General features: G+C 38.4%; 1 pseudogene; it reads left to right on the top strand.

The window, feature by feature from the left end:
* LOC133546901 (uncharacterized) overlaps nucleotides 1-19,158 on the top strand; it is a 54,241-nt pseudogene extending 35,083 nt beyond the window's left edge.
* The last annotated feature ends 1,370 nt before the right edge of the window (nucleotides 19,159-20,528 follow it).

The raw sequence follows: 20,528 nt of genomic DNA, 5'->3' as shown, positions 1-20,528 counted from the left end.
ACTGTGTGAAAGCTGAACTTAAACGCATGGAAAGCATAGACGTTATTACTTCAGTCACCGAACCAACAGCTTGGGTGTCATCCATGGTCGCTGGGCACACAAAAGTCAAATCAGAAATCAGATTGTGCATCAACCCCAAATATTTAAAGACCTAGTGAAATTAGATTTTCTTATTTAAACGGGGATAGCAGGTCCAATCAATATGTCATACTTGATCATTTCGCGATATTTCCATATTTTTGCTGAAAGGATTTAGTAGAGAACATCCACGATAAATTTCGGAACTTTCGGCGCTAAGAGAAAAGCCAGAAGTCGCAGACGATGACGTCACATGTTTGATGGCTCCTCACATATTCACATTGTTTTTAATGGGAGCCTCCAACAAAAAGTGCTATTCGGACCGAGAAAACGACAATTTCCCCATTAATTTGAGCGAGGATGAAAGATTTGTGTTTGATGATATTGATAGCGACGGACTAGAAAAAAACAAGTAAAAAAAAAAAAAAAACGTGATTGCATTGGGACGGATTCCGATGTTTTTAGACACATTTACTAGGATAATTCTGGGAAATCCCTTATCTTTCTATTGTGTTGCTAGTGTTTTAGTGAGTTAAATAGTACCTGATAGTCGGAAGGGTGTCTCCATGACTGTCTTGATGCGCAGTGTCTCAGGGGAGTCGACGGCAGCTATGGATGGCACAAGCTCAGCTTTTCTCCGGTAAGAACTGACTTTTTAACCACAATTTTCTCACCGAAACCTGCTGGTTGACGTGTGGTCAGGATCCATGTTCTCTTGACCGCACTCTGATCCATAGGAAAGTTTCACCTCCAGGAATTTTAAACAAGGAATTACTGTGTGTTTGTGTGGCCAAAGGCTAAAGCTTCCCAACTCCATCTTTCTACTGTGACTTCTCCAATATTAATTGAACAAATTGCAAAAAATTCAGCAACGCAGATTTTCAAAAAAACTGTATAATTATGCTGTTAAAGCAGACGACTTTTAGCTGTGTGTGTGTGCAGCGCTCATACTTCCTAAAAACCTGTGACGTCTTGCGTACACGTCATCATTACACGTTTCGAAGACGAAACTCCCGGGAAATTTAAAATTGCAATTTATTAAACTAAAAAGGCCATTTTGGCATGTGTTGCAATGTTAATATTTCCTCATTGATATATAAACTATCAGACTGCATGGTGGGTAGTAGTGGCTTTCAGTAGGCCTTTAAATGAAGCACTAAAACGGCCCCACCACCCCATGAGAAGTGTGGAGGAGGTAGCAGCACAAATGTTTTCAGTGCTAGATGCAAAAAATTCATTCTGGCAGATCCGCCTGGACAAGAAGTCCTCAATGAAGACAACATTCAGTACTCCTTTTGGACGTTACAGATTCCTTTGCATTAACTCAGCAAGCGAAGTATTCCAGCGCACAATGGATCAGCTCTTTGCTGGATATCCATGCTCAGTCATTGTCGATGACATCAAAATCGGAGGCCGTGATGTGGCGGAGCATGACGCCAACCTAAAAAAGGTGCTAGAACGTGTGAAGGAAATAAACCTCAAACTCAACCCGCAGAAATGCAAATTTCGACTTGACCAAGTATGCTACGTTTGTCATATCTTCAAAAGTAAAAGTGTGAACGTTGACCCCTCCAAAACTGCTGCTATCACAGACATGCCATTTCCCACAGATGTCACTTCACTTCACCGTTTCCTGGGAATGGTTAACTATTTTGGCAAGCACATTCCAAACCTCAGTGACATCGCAACGCCACTGAGGAAGCTGACTCACAAAGAGACCGCATGGTGCTGGTTCCAGCAACACCAAGATGCTTTCGACCGCCTGAAAGCATGTCTCTCCTTTCCACCAGTATTGGCCTACTAAGATGTCAAAGAGCCAGTCAGGCTGACCTGTGAGGCGTCATGCTTTGGACTAGGAGCTGCCTCATGCAAAATGGAAGGCCAGTAGCCTTTGCATCCCGCACCCTTACAGAAACAGAAACTCGGTACGCTCAAATTGAGAAGGAGCTTCTAGCTGTTGTGTTTGCATGCACCAAGTTCAGAGACTATGTGTATGGCAAGGCCACCACAGTAGAAACTGACCACCAACCGTTGGGGACTATCTTGAAGAAACCAATTCACAATGCCCCGGCCCGTCTTCAGCGGATGCTGCTACGCTTGCAAAGCTATGACATAAGCCTAATCTACAAAAAAGGAAAGCACATGTACTTGGCTGACACTCTTTCAAGAGCCCCTAATGCAACAGACAGTGAGAGCCCATCTGATAGTAGTTCTTTCGACGTCATGTCTGTGAGCTACATTTCTACAGCCCGCCTGGAAGAGCTCAAGAAGCACATGGAGGAGGTTGAAGTAATGCAGACTCAGTGTAGTTATCCAGCGTGGATGGCTTGCCAGAAAGACTCAGCTGCAGCCTGCCATTGAAGTTTTCTTCCCCTACAGAGACGAACTCACTGTGGAAGATGGAATTGTCATGAAAGGGCAGAAAGCAGTCATTCCAACGTCACTACAAAAGAGTACATTAATATTGTACACAAAGGTCACCCAGGCATTGAAGCAACCAAACGCAGAGCAAGAGGTATCATCTTTTGGCCATCAATGTCACGAGACATCACTAAAGAACTACTTTTTTGCACAGTGTGCAACAGCACAAAACCACATCAGCAGAAAGAACCACTTCATCTCCATCCAGTTCCAGACCTTCCGTGGTCCACAGTTGCTACAAACATTTTTGAATGGCGTGGACAACACTACCAGGTGATAGTTGATTCCTATTCTGGATGGTTTGAAATTGACCTTCTACAAAACATCACAGCGACAGTTGTAATTTCCAAAATGAAAATAACATTTTTCATTGCACGGTACACCACACACACTGCTATCTGATAATGTAAGACAGTACAAGTGTGAGCAATTCAGGAAATATGCTGAGGAGCGGGACTTCATCCACACCACCAGTAGCCCAGAGTTTCCCAAGTCGAATGGACTTGCGGAAAGAGTTGTCAGGAGTGACAAGCAACTGATGGAGAAATCCCACCGGGACAAACCTTTTTTTTTTCTTTTTTTTTTTTTTCTTCTTTGTCATGAAAAAGGGACGTTTTTGTCATGAAAAAGGGAGTTTTTTGTGGTTGGTGCACTAGTTGTAAGTGTATATTGTGTTTTTATGTTGATTTAAAAAAAAAATACAAAAAAACATTATTATTATTTTTTTTTTTTTATAAAAAATTATTCCGCGGCCCGGTGGTTGGGGACCACTGTTCTAATGTACATACTTGTTCTTATGCTATCTGAACTCACTATGTTCTCTGCTGGATGTACATATCCTACTAAATAAGACCTACACTGTTTCAATGTCCACATTTCTCTGTTGATGCAATTGTTGATGACTGAAGTACTGATATCAACCAAAGCTACTCATCCCACCCCCAGATTGTAAATAATGTAAATAATTAATTGTATATACTATGATGATTAACCTGTGTGATGACTGTATTATGCTGATAGTATATATTTGTACCATGAATTGATTAACATGGACCCCGACTTAAACAAGTTGAAAAACTTAATGGGGTGTTACCATTTAGTGGTCAATTGTACGGAATATGTACTGTACTGTGCAATCTACTAATACAAGTATCAATCAATCAATCAATCAAAAATGATATTTCAAATATATAAACCGTATTTTACTTTAAATCATGTATGTATGAGAATAATTAACTAGTACTGTTTTTAATGCATTTATTGTATTGTCTGTCTAATTGTAATAAATGCAGACGAGGCGTGTTCAACGTTGACTCACACAGCGTGCTCATAACCACATTCTAGCTGTCTGCATGGCGACATACGACACCACTTCACGGGGCTACCGCGCATGCTCGTCACTACTGTTGCATGCTGGGTAGTGTAGTTCTTATACTCCCTAGCCCAAAACATCACAACTATGACTCTTTGGCCCCGCCCCTACGGACGCATGCTTGGAAGACATGCGCTTTGCGGCAAAGTCCTCCTTTTCTCCACACACGCTTCTAAGCCTCGGCACATCTCCTCACATCGCTACTAACTACACTTTATTCATCTTCCGTGTCAGGGTAAACTCCACTCGTCTCAGCCAAATTTGGAGATTATTAGGCCCGCTTAGCTTGATAGTTGTTTGAGTGCGCCAATTAGCTTAGCATGCTAGTTAGCTTAGCTTGTTAGCCGCTAACAAAGAGACGCGGATTTGATCAACACATCGCTTAGTTAAGATCAAGTGTGAGTGTAAAGTGTTGTGATTGTGTGAAAATGTGCGAAAGAACGATAGCAAAGTATGAGGAAGAACTTTGTTGTGTGAAAATGTGTGAAAGAACGATAGCAGAGTACAAAGAGGAACTTTCTCGGACAAAAGAAGAGAACGAGAGACTACGTCAACTATTGGAAGCTGTTTTCAAGAAACCTCAAGTTGTGTTACACAGAACAGGTTTGTTTACTTCTTACTCTCACATTTTTACTAACTTTATATTTCATCATGAACATGACGTGTTTGCAGCAGTCATTTCCATTAGATCAGGGGTGTCCAAACTTTTTCCACAGAGGGCCGAACACGGAAAAATGTAAGCATGTAGGGGCCATTTTGATAATTTTCATTTTCAAACCATAACAAAATATATGGATTTTTTTTTAATACTTTGGGCTCCTGCGGAGCATAGAGGGTCTCAATCACTAAAATGTTAAAAAAAAGGTCAAATTATTATTATTATTTTTTTATTTAATGCTTACAGTAAATCTCTATATCAACTTGAGGTTGATATAAAGTAAAACAAATAAGGTTTTGTGCCTTTTCAGTCAAAGACAACTTGTTTTTTCATCGTAAAACTGAAATATGCAGTATTTAGATAGATAGATAGTACTTTATTGATTCCTTCAGGAGAGTTCCTTTATTTAGCAATTCAAGCCCTCAAAGATCAATAATGCAGGACATCATTGATTTTAATTATTTAATATTTTTGAGTAATCACAGTGAAAAGTTAAATAAAATCCTACTAAATATATTTGAGATCCGAAAGGTTCCCCACTCATAAAGTGATTCATTTTTATTAGATTTTTTTTTTTTACTTTTAACACTTAAATATAAAGATAAACTTCGGATATATCTGTCGATTTTAAGTTTGAACTATTATTTTGTTTATTTTATGTTCTTTTGTCCGAATTTTGATCTTTTTATATGGCAACCACACAACATATGCAATATTTTTCTACATAAAACATGGAAAAAAAAACAAATAAAGACACAAGGAAAAAAAAAACTGCCTGCATGGCAGCTTTGTGTCAACATTGCCACGTTTTCTCATTATATTTCACCTCATTCCACTTTTTTTAAATGTGTTTTTGAATTTTTGCTATACTATCAATTTTGCAATTTTTGCAGAATGTGTGGCGGGTCGGTAAACGATTAGCTGCGGGCCGCAAATGGCCCCCGGGCCGCACTTTGGACACCCCTGCATTAGATAATGTCCAAATAGAGGTGATTTGGCACACTTATAATTAAAAAAACTAAAATAATGTTGTTTTTCATCAGATATGTAGTAGTATTGTATATGTCAGTGGTTCTCAAACTTTTTTTGTCATCCCCCACTTTGGACAAGGGGGAGTTTTCAAGCCCCACCTGCCCCCATCGCCACAACAGAACGCTAATGGGGCGGCATAGCTCGGTTGGTAGAGCAGCCGTGCCAGCAACTTGAGGGTTGCAGGTTCGATTCCCGCTTCCGCCATCCTAGTCACTGCCGTTGTGTCCTTGGGCAAGACACTTTACCCACCTGCTCCCAGTGCCACCCACACTGGTTTAAATGTAACTTAGATATTGGGTTTCACTATGTGTGTCACTAGAGAAAAGCGCTATATAAATATAATTCACTAATGCCAAGCTTAACATTTTCAAATGTATTGAACATCAAGTAACATTCATGTCAGGGTTTCCCACACATTCATTTATTTGTGGCGGCTCGCCACGAAAGAATTACGGCCGCCACAAATAAAAAATAAAAAAACATTTTCGGCTTTTGACTCGCTTGACCGCTCATAAAAGCAGTGGGACTCTGTCTGTGAATGGAGCTTGTAGTTACATATTATGTAAATATGATATAAATATGTACATAAAGTGTTGTAATTATATTCCAACTCCGCGCTCTTCTTGGTCATTGCCGCCGCAAGAATATAATAATGAAAAAATGTTTTTAAGTGAAATTCCCTCCCGTTCCTCGCGCCCCACCTGTCATGTCTCTATTCCCCACAGGTGGGGCCCGCCCCACACTTTGAGAAACGCTGGTATATGTGGACGGGGGCCCTGCTTTGGTAATAATGTGTACCCCTCTCAGAGATCATATTTAGTTCCACTTCAAACATTCACATGATGGAAAATAAGATGAGATGGTAAAACGTGAACAGTTGTGGAACCTTTTTACTCGGGAGGTGACGGGATCTCGTTGGAAGCACGATGTATGAGCAGACGCCGTTTAGGTAAAACAAAAAGGTGTCTGCCAATTTAGTTTACAATGTCATTACGTCAGTAGTTGTCAAACTTTTTTAACCAAGTACCACCTCAGAAAATACTTGGATTTCCAAGTACCACCATCATGAACAGCATTAAAATACAGTAGCATAGTAGGCCTTAATTATTCATTAAAAACAAGGAGGACACATTATTTAACGAGTATATTTAATAATTTTAAATACTGTTGCATTACACACAGTTTGAACAGTAACACTGTGTTTGCATGTAGGAATTGATTGAATGATTGATTGATACTTTTATTAGTAGATTGCACAGTTCGGTACATATTCCGTACAATTGAACACCCAAATAAGTTTTTCAACTTGTTTAAGTCGGGGTCCACGTTAATCAATTCATGTTACAAAATGAATTGATTGGAAAATAAAAGACTGTACTTAAATATTACATAGTGCACACTAGATAGATTCTGGTGCGCACCAGATAGTTTCTAGGATGCAGCTTCCTCAGTTGACCTCTGACCTGGTCCACAAAGATGACTAATGTCTGGTGGAGGAATAGGGGGTTGCAACCATGGCTGGGGGGGAGAAGACGAGGGGGTGGCTGTGATGAGGAAAGGGCTAAAAAGGCAGTAAAAACTTTTTAAACAAAGTGTTTGCTCGTGACGTTTTCTGAAATTTGTAGGTATATTCTTGCTATCGTTTTCAGAAGGTATAATATTGTGTTTCAGAGATATGCTTTGACATTTTTGCCGATGACATCTATTAAACAAGACAAGGAGCAAAGAAATCAAACACAGACAGGATTCAATTTAGCTCATGAGGAGAAACGTCTTGGCTGCAACTTCGTACAGTTTCCCACCACGCTCTGACGAGGGAGTTCCACGCGTCCTCTTTCCTTTGGGGCTTTTCTGATTACATAGCTTCAGATGTTTCTAAAGGGAGGGGGGTCGTAAATGGCTGTCGCACTCGATCATAAACAGTTAAAAGAAAAGGTGCCTTGTGCTGCGTCAGGTCTGCTCCCTCTCCGCTTTGTAGCTCTCGGGTCAAGAAAAGGTCTCCTGTGGCTGTCAATAGATCAAAGAAACCGACACCTCCATGTTGCATCCCATCGCAGATAGTGGAGTTTTACAAGCCTTTTGTTTGATAAGATGAAAGACAGTTTTGGTCTTCTCGCAGGGGACCTGAATTCAATGGAACACAAAGTTGTTTTATAACTTATATACAATTATTCTGACAATTTTGTTATTATTGTTGATATTATCTGGAATCGATTATTGGTCGCAGTAAAGTAGCAAATTGGGTAGTTTTTAGCTCTAAATGGGGTATTTCAACAAGTAAACAGTACAGTAGGTACTAGGTTTATACATGTGTAATGCCCATAAGGGTATTCCAGTGCAATATGCCGAGATGAGATGTGTAAATATCAAAATATTACTTGAAATCAATTTTTGGCAGCAGTAAAGTGGTTGTTTTGGTATATTTTAGCTTTGTAAAGGGTATTTCTACAAGTATACAGTAGGTAATTGATTTATATATATGTCATGCCCATAAGAGTATTTAGTAAAATATGCAGAGATGAGATGTGTCAGTATCAAAATATTACTTAAAATACATTTTTGGCAGCAGTAAAGTGGCCATTTGGGTAGATATTTGCTCTAAAAATGGTATTTCAACAAGTAAACGGTACAGTAGGTACTTGATTTTGATACATGTAATGCTCATAAGGGTATTTTAGTAAACTATGCAGAGATGAGATTTGTCAGTATCAAAATATTACTTGAAATCAAATTTTGGCAGCAGCAGAGTGGTTGTTTTGGTATATTTTAGCTTTGTAAAAGGTATTTCTACAAGTATACAGTACAGTAGGTACTTTATATATATATATGTAATGTCCATAAGAGTATTCTAGTAAAATATGCAGAGATGAGATGTGTCAATATCAAAATATTACTTAAAATACATTTTTGGCAGCAACAAAGTGGCCATTTGGGTAGATATTTGCTCTAAAAAGGGTATTTCAACAAGTAAACAGTACAGTAGGTACTTGATATTGATATATGTAATGCTCATAAGGGTATTCTAGTAAAATGCGTGTGTGTAAATATGCGATGTGTAAATATCAAAATATTACATCAAATCACTTTTTTATTCAAGATTGTTTATTGTCATATGCACAGTTAAACACACAGTTTGCCGTACAATGAAAATCTTACTTTGCTAGTCCACCCTTCAACAAGTCACACGGTACTTAGCTAAAAATAAAAAATAAAAATGTATATACAAGGCACAGTAAGTAACATAACATTATTGCACATTCTGATTGACAGTCAACAGTATAAATATGGAGGTGACCTTGGGTCACAGCAGCAGTTAAAGTGTCTTTAGTGATCAACGGTGAAACGTGTCTACAGTGATGGTTCACAGTTAGGGGGTGGTCAAGGTAGCTGTCTTTTGTTCAAAAAGACAAAAGTAAAAACGGGGAGTTGGAGGGAGCTAGCATTCAAAAGTTAGCATTCACAAGCCTGATGGCCTGTGGGAAGAAACTGTTTGTCAGTCTGGTAGTCCTGGATTTCAGGCTCCTATATGGTCTGCCTGATGGTAGGAGGCTTAAGAGACTGTGTACTGTCCTTGATGATGATGTGTGCTCTCCTGGTGGCCCTGGTAGACTACATGTCCTGTAGTGAGGGGAAGGCTGCTCCTGATATGTACTGAGCAGTTTTAATCACTCGCTGGAGTGCCTTCCTGTCTTTAGCAGTGCAGTTTCCATACCAGACCGTGATTGAGCTGGTAAGGACACTCTCAACCGTACTTCTATAGAAGTTGCTGAGAATTTTGGGTGGCATGCCAAATTTTCTCAGCCTTCTTAGGAAGTACAGTCGCTGCTGGGCTTTCTTTATTGTTTGTTGGGTGTTGTGTCCCCAGGTGAGGTCCTCGCTGATGTGGGTCCCGGGGAATTTACAGGTTTTCACCCTGTCCACCTTTGTCCCCCCTATGTACAGAGGTGTGTACTGTGCACTCCTTCTCCATGGGTCAATAATCATCTCCTTGGTCTTGTCTGTGTTCAAGAAGAGATTATTATCCTGACACCAGGCCACCAGTTCCGCTACCTCCCTTCTGTACACTGCCTCAGATCCCCCGGTGATCAGTCCGACGACCGTAGTATCATCTGCTAACTTGATGATAGTGGTGTTGTTCTGGGAGGCCACACAGTCGTGTGTGAAGAGGGTGTACAATAGGGGGCTCAGCACGCAGCCTTGGGGGGTCCCAATGCTTAGAACCTTTGTGCCTGATGTCTGGTTGCCGATACTGACTGACTGGGGCCGGTTTGTGAGAAAGTTCAGGACCCAGTCACAGAGAGTTGGTGTCAGACCAACAGTGAGGAGTTTAGCAGTGAGTTTTTGTGGGATGACCGTGTTAAAAGCAGAGCTGTAGTCGATGAATAATAGCCTGGCATAGGTGTCCTTGCCCTCTACGTGGGTGAGGGTGGTGTGGATGACGGGGTTGACTGCAACCTCAGTGGACCGGTTCTGCCGGTAGGCAAACTGTAGAGCAGGGGTCACCAACGCGGTGCCCACGGGCACCAGGTCGCCTGTTAGGACCAGATGAATCGCCCGCTGGCCTTTTCGAAAAATAGCTCAAATAGCAGCACTTACCAGTGAGCTGCCTCTATTCTTTAAATTGTATTTATTTACTAGCAAGCTGGTCTCGCTTTGCTTGACCTTTTTAATTCTAAGAGAGACAAAACTCAAACAGAATTTGAAAATCCAAGAAAATATTTTAAAGACTTGGTATTCACTTGTTTAAATACATTCATTTATTTTTTTTACTTTGCTTCTTATAACTCTCAGAAAGACAATTTTTTGAGAAAATATACAACCTTAAAATTGATTTTAGGATTTTTAAACACATTCACCTTTTTACCTTTTCAATACCTTCCTCTTCCATCCATCCATCCATTTTTCTACCGCTTATTCCCTTTCGGGGTCGCGGGGGGCGCTGGCGCCTATCTCAGCTACAATCGGGCGGAAGGCGGTTTCTTTCCTGTAAATTTAAATCAATGTTCAAGTATTTTTTTATTTTTATTGTAAGGAATAATAAATACATTTTAATATAATTCTTCATTTTAGCTTCTGTTTTTTCGACAAAGTATATTAGTGAAATATTTCTTCAAACTTATTATGATTAAAATTCTAAGAAATTATTCTGGCAAATCTACAAAATCTGTAGAATCAAATTTAAATCTTATTTCAAAGTATTTTGAATTACTTTTAAAATTTTTGTTATGGAAGATTTAGAAGAAATAATGATTTGTCTTTGTTAGAAATATCGCTTGGTCCAATTTATTATATATTCTAACAAAGTGCAGATTGGATTTTAACCTATTGAAAACATGTCATCAAAATTCAAAAATTAATATTAATCAGGAAAAATTACTAATGATGTTCCATAAATTATTTTTTTTAATTTTTTCAAAAAGATTCAAATTAGCTAGTTTTTCTCTTCATTTTTTTCGGTTGAATTTTGAATTTTAAAGATAAACTATTTTTAAAAATTTTATTTTAATTTTTTTCGTGTTTTCTCCTCTTTTAAACTGTTCAATTAAGTTTTTTTTTCATCATTTATTCTCTACAAAAAAAAAAATCCGTAAAAAGAAAAAACATTTACGACAAAATGACAGACAGAAATTGTGTTGGCCCTGCGATGAGGTGGCGACTTGTCCAGGGTGCACCCCGCCTTCCGCCCGATTGTAGCTGAGATAAGCGCCAGCGCCCCCCGCAACCCCAAAAGGGAATAAGCGGTAGAAAATGGATGGATGGAAATACCCATTTTTTATATATATAGATTTATTTATTTAAGGTAATTTGAGCAAATTGGCTATTTCTGGCAATTTATTTAAGAATGTATCAAACTGGAAGCCCTTCGCATTGATCAGTACCCAAGAAGTAGCTCTTGGTTTCAAAAAGGTTGGTGACCCCTGCTGTAGAGGGTCCAGTGTGTCTGGGATGGTCTTCTTGATGTGTGACATGACTATCCTCTCGAAGCACTTCATCACTATTGGGGTGAGTTGTCTAGTATGTTTACTATTTTATTTAGGAAAAACTTTGAATAAGAATCATATGTTTAATGTACCCTAAGATTTTTTGTTAAAATAAAGCCAATAATGTACTTTTTTGTGGTCCAATTTATTTAGAGAAGTATTGAAAAGTATCGAAATACATTTTGGTATAGGTCCCGGTACTATAATATTGGTATCGGGACAACACTAGTAAGAACAGAATTAATTGGTTTATTCTTTGACTACCTTAGTAGTCATTTTTTCACTGGAGAGATTAGTCTCTACGATGCAACCAAGATAGGTAATCTCATTTTTGTTTGTTATAATATTGTCACCCACTTTGAGTGTGAAGTTATCTACTTTTCTGAGGTTAGGAATTGACCCAAAGACCTGTGTACTTGCAGGTACCGAGGCAAGTCTTATTTCGGCAGTTTGTCATTGAAAGCCTTGCTAGTCTAGGTCTTGAGGATTCTAGCTTCTCTTGTTTTGTGGCCGTTAGCCTCGGTTCTGTTCTTCATGGGTACAGAAAATGATGGAATGATCACTTAAGCCTAATACAGTAGTTCCACTCGTGGTGATCTGAGACTGGTCAGAAGTAACAAGGAGGTCTATGAAGGTTTAAAAGGACTCACTCACCCTGGTAGTGTGCTTAATGAGCTAAGTGAGACAATGTTGGTGGCACAGCTTAGTGAAGGTTTTAAAAATGGGTGCATCCTTTCAGGACATATCTGTGTTCCAGTCCCCAAGAAGTAAACCTGTATCAACATGTTTACATAAAACTCACACAGTCACTAAATACATTTTATACTGTAAACAAATCTAATTAAAGTTATAATTTCACTTCCTAAATCTGACTTACAAGTATCAATAAGTGAACATAAACAATTATTTTCAATAACTAAAGTAGTCAAAACTTGAATTATTAAGGTGACTGACTTTCCTTCAGCTTGTCGTAGATGGTCTCCAATTCCTAAAGAGGAATTGTTGATGGAGATAGTCCATAAAACAGCACATAGTAAAACATGTTTTTGTGAAAGTTCCTTTTGGCCCAGGCAACAAAATGACCACCAAAAAATATTTTGCATGATCACAAAAACATACCATGAATTTTATTGCAGTGATTTTGGAATTAGATTTTTTGAATTTCCAGGATATTTTAGTTATAGTAATAACTATGGCATTAAAATAATATGGTTAAGTTTACAGATAAAGTTTAGGTGTCATAGACCGTATACACAAAACAATATTTACCCACTTTACATCAGTGAAGTTAAGAGTGCTTCAATCAATGCTGCCTCGTACTTATAAAAACTTTTCAAATTGCCCCTCATTAAATTTCCAAGTCTGTTTTTGTACTCACTGTACCACTTTTGAATTAATTTTAGGAAAAAAGGAGGTATTTCCTGTGTTTTTATTGGTTGTTTTGCTACACACTTTTAACACAACACACAAAAGAACACAAATAATGTCATTGTGTTAACAGTGTCAGTTCAAAACTATTTCTATTCTCTCTTTATCTTATTTACTTATTTACCCAACAGATGTCCAGCAGCCCCCTCACATAAAAAAGGAAGAGGAGGATCCACAGCCCCCCCACATTAAAGAGGAAGAGGAAGAAGTGTGGATGAGTCAGGAGGGAGAGTGTCCTGTAGGGCAGGAGGAGGCTGATGTCAGCAAGTTTCCACTGACTGTTGTCTCTGTGAAGACTGAAGAGCATGAAGACAAACCACCTGAGTCCTCACAGCTTCATCACAGTCCAAGTAAGCACAACATTTTATTCTCAGGGCATTCAATCCATCACAACTGGACTCTTCACTTTGTCTTACAAGACCTTTGTCCTCTCATCCAAGTAGGCTTCATCACTTCATGCTCATACATTTCAAGTCTTGAATATAATCACTGGAATTTAGAGGTGAACTGCACTTTTTGGGTTTTTTTTTCTATTTTTCACAATTATTATGAAAGACACAACGGTTGATATATTCACACAAAAAAAATCACATTCTAACTGGGCTGGGCGATATGGCCTTTTAATAATATCTCAATATTTTTAGTCCACATCACGATACAGCATATATATGTGGATATTTTGCCTTAGCCTTGAATGAACACTTGATGCATATAATCACAGCAGTATGATGATTCTATGTGTCTACATTCAAACATTCTTCTTCATACTGCATTCATATATGCTACTTTTAAACTTTCATGCAGAGAGGGAAACCACAACTAAGTCAAATTAGCAAAAGTGTATTTATTAAACAGTTATTAAACAGTGGCACAAACATTCATGTCATTTCCAAACAGAAAGTGCAAGATTGTCAGAGACATTTCAAAACAAGCTATGAGTGCACTTTTGTGCATGATGTCACTAAGATGACATCAAAACAACACTAAATTACAGTGCTCTTTGTGTACTGAAGGCCACTACAATAGTTTAAAACAAATAAAGTGCACTTTTCTGCATGATGTCACTAATATGACATCAAAACAACACTAAATTACAGTGCACTTTGTGTACAGAAGGCCACTACAATAGTTTAAAACAAATAAAGTGCACTTTTCTGCATGATGTCACACAAGCTATTTCAATAGGTGTCAAATAAAAATGGGCTGCATAATAGGAAATCAAATAGTGTATGTCCTTCGCTATGTGGTAGGTTCCTACGGACGTTATCTCCTTCTGTTGTTGACCAATTTTTTAATATGGGGTTGATGTGGAAATGGTTGCTTGGGCATTTTGTGGGTGTGGCACCAAACTGAGATGTTGACATGCAGAGTTTCAAGGACTCCTCATTCTTTAGCGGGTGACTTTTCAAATGATGCTACACATTAGCGGTGCTGCTACTTTTTGTAGCAACACTTTTGCCACATACTTTGCGGGCTGGGCGATAAAACAATAACAATATATATCGCGATAGACATGTGATCACTATCAATAGAAAATGGGGTCGATAGAACGTTCGATAATTTCATTGAGTTCTGTTAGAAAAAAAATAGGAAGTAAGGCCCAGCTGGAACCGCACGGCACTTTGGGAGGTGTAGGCAGAAGAAAGGCTTTGGCCTCTCGACCTATCACGGCTGAGCCTGAACCGCAAGGCATTCTGGGAAATGCTAACAGGAAATAAAAAAAAGCAACAACGTCTAGCTGACCACGAGGAGTGAAACGAAATTGGAATATGAGTACGGCAGCACAAGAGGAAATTGTAAATACAAAGTGAAGCGATGGTTGAGTAGTTGCTTGAGTTATTTTTTTTATATGCTGAAGTTGGTTTGATTATTCCATAAATGACTGAAGAGGGTAAAAGGTTTGTTTTGTCACAGATGTTCAGACGCAAGTTTATTCCGATGTTTACAATATTCTGTAAGACATGTTTGTTTCTGCTTACTTAATTTGACTGTTATTTATTTGCATATATCGTTACCAATATGGCTTCAAAGCCTGAGTTGTACACTACTAATTTCTTAATTACAATACTTTGCACATTTTGTTAGATTAAGCATTTGTTTAATGTCAATATTTTGCACATCGACCAGTATTTTCATTTATAATGCTGACATCGTTTGAAAGGTTAAAGGTTAAATTTAAAATAAAAGTATTTAATTTCAGCCTTTTTTCTCCTGGTCTTTATTTAAAACAGTTGGGTTTTTTTTATATCAATAATTATCAATATCGACTGGTATGAAACAGTTATATCGTGATACATTTTTTAGTCGTATCGCCCAGCCTTACATACTTGACATATTACGGTTGTCTCGATATATGGAGTATATTCCATATATCGCCCAGCCCTAATTCTTACTCATAAATGTAAATAAAAGTCCACTTGCAATGGAGCCAATGGGAGGTCCTCTCTAAAATGAATGAGCTTTTTTTCAAAATGACACCATTTACACATTTTTCAACCGATTCAAACAATTCAACATATTCCACTAATTCTGGAAATTGAAATTACAACATTTTTCAACCCACCTTAACCGTTCCACCGTCAAATCAATCCTTTTAATCAGGACAGAAAACAAAGCTGTTTTTGAATTGGAAAAATTTCCAGTGTTCCCGAAATTAAAGAAATTCCATAAAACCATTTCTCAATTAAAAATGTTACGACTTCAACATTTCTAAACCGATTTGAAAAATTCCAACACCAACCATTTCAACTCATTCAGAACATTCACATTTTTTAGCATGTCCCAAAAAATTCCTGCTTTCCCCGAAATTCTCCAAAATTTCCATGAAATTCCCATTGAAAGGAATAAAATAAAAGTTCCAGAACTCCCACATTTTTCATCTGATTCAAACCGTTCCAACTTCAAAATATTCAGTGTGTTCAGGAATTGTGTGCTCCCTTTCAACACTTATTAAAAGAAATTCCTGGATTTTCTGGAATTCCCGGTTTTTAGGGACATTTTCCCCATTCAAAACGAATTATCCATGTTTCAAATTTCCACAATTCCCACATGTTTCAAACCATTCTACCTTCAACACATTCAATTCATCCTGGAAATTCAAACAACCAGTTTTCCACATTCAACAAATTTACAGGAATTCCCGTTTTTTTCTAACCTTATTTCCAACCTTCTTTAGTGCGATGACTCCTTTCACATTGTTCAACCCATTTCAACCGTTCCACTGTCAAAACATTCCTCTGAGTCAGGACAAAAAAGCATGTTGGTTTAAGAACTTTAAAAAATCCCGGTTTTCCCGAAGTTCAAAGTCTTCAACATTCAAACTATTCTTACATTCATACTACATTCTGTCAACCTTTCAGTTCAACTTCAGCATTGGAGAATTCACACAGAATTCTTTCAGGAATTGCTTCATCTAGTTAATATTATTATAATAATTAAATGTAGCTTACCACATTGAATGTGTGGACTGCATGAATGATGTCTTCTCAGTTCTCACTCTAACGCAATTTGAGTGTCTAGAAACACTTTAAATTAATTCAATATTACTATTATTAATAAGGTAAACAAGTTATCTTTTGAAGGAGTAGTCAGTAATCTGATTACTTCTTCCCAGTTTAACTGTGGCGACATTATCTAAATGAAAGCAAAACAGATGTCATCTTTTTTGGCCAACATGCTTGACCTCGAACAGTACAGTAGAAAATGGATGGATGGATGTTGACTATGCTCATGCTATTTTTAGAGCAGACGTGTCTCTAAAGATAAATGTGAAAATGGCAGTAATTATTGTCCACCAGCAGGGGGAGCTCTTTACTAGTACTACTGCGTGGAGGCTGGCATGTGGTACATTATTTCCTGTGTGTGTGTATGACTTATTCAGAGGGAGAACAGCACACTTTCATGTATGGCGTCTACCATTAAGGATTGCAGGAAGGACTTTTAGGATGTTTTTATATGAATAAGGTGGATTGGACGTTGGCCTGGGAAGGCATTCCCCTGAAGGTCTTCTTCATGTGTCAGCTGGAAGTACCCTGACTGCTGTGAGGGGAAACTGATGAGATTGTGAGATCATATGTTGGTGCAGGACAATGTCTCATGTGACTGAGCAAAGCTGGACTTTTCTGAAGAATGTTTGTTTTGTCCTGTCCCGCAGACCTCAATGAAGAACATCTACCTCATGAGCAGGAGGTGGAACCACAGTACCCCCACATACACAAGGAAGAAGAGGTACCACATTCCCAACACATCAAAGAGGGAGGAGAGGAGCCACATCCCCCCCACATTAAAGAGGAACATGAGGCGCCACAGACCCATAATGTTAAACTGACCCTTCACATTAAAGGGCAAGCGGAGGACCCACTGATCTTACACATCAAAAAGGAAGAGGATGATCCACTGACCCCTCCCTTTAAGGAGCAAGAGAACCCACTGAACCCTTACTTTAAAGAGGAAGAAGAGGACCAAGAGCCGCCGCACATTAAAGAGGAAGAGGAGGAAGAGGGCATCAGTCAGCCTAAATGGTTGGAGGAGTTCCCAGTGACTGGTGTCCCTGTGAAGAGTGAAGATGATGAGGTGAAAGGTGAAAGTGAGGAGAGGGGAGGGGGGGAGCCTCCAAGCAGCAGCTCAACACAACACATGACAACAGAAGCTGATGGAGACCACTGTGGAGGATCACAAGCAGACAAGCTCTTAGCTCCACTATCAGATAGTGAGGACACAACGTCACACTCTCCTGACACTGATGATGAAGACTCTAAAGATGATAAGACATGTCACACTGACAACACTCACTTCAAATGTTCTCACTGTCACAAAACCTTTCAATACCATTGTCGTCTGAAAAGACACATGAGAACACACACTGGAGAAAAACCTTTTTCTTGTTCACTCTGTAGTAAAGGTTTTACACAAAGTCACAATTTGAAAGTACACATGAGAACACACACTGGAGAAAAAACATTTTCTTGTTCAATCTGTGGTAAAAGTTTTGCACAAAGTCAGGATTTGAAAAAACACTGGAGAACACACACTGGAGAAAAACCTTTTTCCTGTTCAATCTGTGGTAAAGGTTTTGCACAAAGTCAGGATTTGAAAGTACACATGAGAACACACACTGGTGAAAAAGCTTTTTCCTGTTCAACCTGTGGTAAAGGTTTTACACAAAGTCAGAATTTGAAAGCACACAAGAGAACACACACTTGTGATAAATCACATTCCTGTTCAATCTGCAACAGAAGCTTTGGTGACCAACCAACCCTTGTAGCACACATGAGAACACACAGTGGTAAAAAAACTTTTTCTTGTTCAATATGTGGTAAAGGTTTTGCACAAAGTCAGGATTTGAAAGTACACATGAGAACACACACTGGTGAAAAACCTTTTTCTTGTTCAACCTGTGGTAAAAGTTTTACACAAAGTCAAAGTTTGAAAAGACACATGAGAACACACACTGGTGAAAAAGCTTTTTCCTGTTCAACCTGTGGTAAAGGTTTTACACAAAGTCAAGATGTGAAAGTACACATGACAACACACACTGGTGAAAAATCACATTCCTGTTCAATCTGCAACAGAAGCTTTGGTGAACGATCAAGCCTTGTAGCACACATGAGAATACACCCGGGAGAGAAAGTGTTGAATTGCAGTGTGTGTGGTGAAAGATTGTCTTCTAAGTACCAGTGTAAGAAACACAAGTGTGCTGGTGAGAACAGCAGCAGCAAATGAAACTGCAGGATTTGAAATAAACTGTCCAGACTTTCATTTTGACTTTCTAACAACATCAGCACATATAACATGTTATTGTTTGTGTAACAATCTTTTTTAATATGCTTCTACATTTATAGATGAGATCGTTTGGAATATGGAAATATTACATATTTGTATTTCTAATGGTAATAATCCCATAGATTAGCCCCTATTTATTATATACATATGTACTGGTTCACATCTGAAACATCTTCTGGACCACTTCAGGAAGCATATTATTATTTACTTTTTACATCATTTGAACAGTTGTCTTTTATACAATTTTGAAATGTTAAGTTTTATTAATCATTTGTTGGGTCTCTATAATCCATTGTATTAATTATCTTTATTACTGTCTTTTGTAATATGATGATTGTGTTGTGATTGTTTTATATGTATGTCCCCAGACCTTTATGCAATATAAAAAAATAGATGAAATGGCTGAATTGTTTGTGGAAGGATGATTTTGTTTTTACTAACATACACTTGTGGATAAAACACAAATTTCAATTATTGTGTTTTAAAACATTTTAATGTTTTTTTTTGTTGTTATTTTTTTAACATCCTCCAAAACAATATCAATATCATTCAAAGTTTGGAATGTCAGGCAAAAGCCAATTCTGTACATCATCCTACAGAGATTTACTTGGCATAAATTCATAGAGCTTTTCCGTTGGCGAGGGCAGAAATTGGCGTTTTATCCGATTTTGAGTCACAAATATATCAGATTGTAATCAGGGTGCCAATGCTGGATACTTTTATGGACACTTTATGGACGATTTTAAAGTGATCAAGGCGTATTTGTTTGTCTAAAAGACATATCACCGACCGTCAGCGAGCTTGGTGTGTCTTTAGCCAGGTGGCTAGCTAGCCAGTCCCTTCCGCTAACCTCCAGCTCGCCTTGAACTTTAAAGTTTGCTATTTTCGCCACAATTTTATCCACTTAGTTAATCGCTTTTGATGTTTGTGAGTTAACAACTGTTGTTTTGTCGAAGCTTGGTATTTTAACTATTTGCACATTTGAAATGCTGTGTCTATAGGCCTCCCAGTGCTGATGCTTTTGTATCTGAAGGAGTTATGTGAGATGTTTGACAGGGAATAGAGAAATCTATTTACTGGGTGATATGAATGTTGACTAGCTGGGACAGGGGTGTACAAACACAAATAAGATACTATCCATTTTAAATGCTTGCAATTGTCATGATCTGTGGTCTAGATCATGTGTTGTTTAGTTATGTTCTGTAAGTTTTGGACTCCATTAGTTCCTGTATTTGTGCACCCTTGTTTGTTTTAGTTAACAATGGCTACCTATTAGGTTCACCTGCCTCGTGTGTCCGGTACGCACCTGCTCTAATCAAGAAACTTTTATTTAAGCCTGTCTCTGCCAGTTTGTCGGCCTGGTTTCATTGTTTGCGTCACACCTTTTCCAAGTAAGTTTTTGTTCCATGCCATAGCCTATGCTAAGTCTAAGATGTACGTTTGTTAGGCACGCTTGCCTTTTTGTTGTTTGCTGTATGCTGCGGACTGTCTGTATTTTGGTAGTTGGGAGATTTATATTAAATAAATCTAATCCAACCTTCACGCCTTCGTCCGGAGCCGTCAGTCCTGCATTCCTGGGAGAACAGTCCTCGCATAAAGATGCGACCACGCCATGACAGCAATCTGTCCCATATTGTTGCCCCTCCCACGAGAATAGGTGTAGGTAGTGATGGTATTATTTTAGCTACATGCATTGATCATATTTATACAAATGTCCGTGACCAATGCTGCAAAGCAGTCTTGGTTCCTGGAAGTTTTACTGACCACAATACAATAG

This window comes from Nerophis ophidion, unplaced genomic scaffold (assembly GCF_033978795.1).
Source record: "Nerophis ophidion isolate RoL-2023_Sa unplaced genomic scaffold, RoL_Noph_v1.0 HiC_scaffold_48, whole genome shotgun sequence".
Classification (NCBI taxonomy): Eukaryota; Metazoa; Chordata; class Actinopteri; order Syngnathiformes; family Syngnathidae; genus Nerophis; species Nerophis ophidion.
This window is presented reverse-complemented; position numbering and strand designations above follow the sequence as displayed.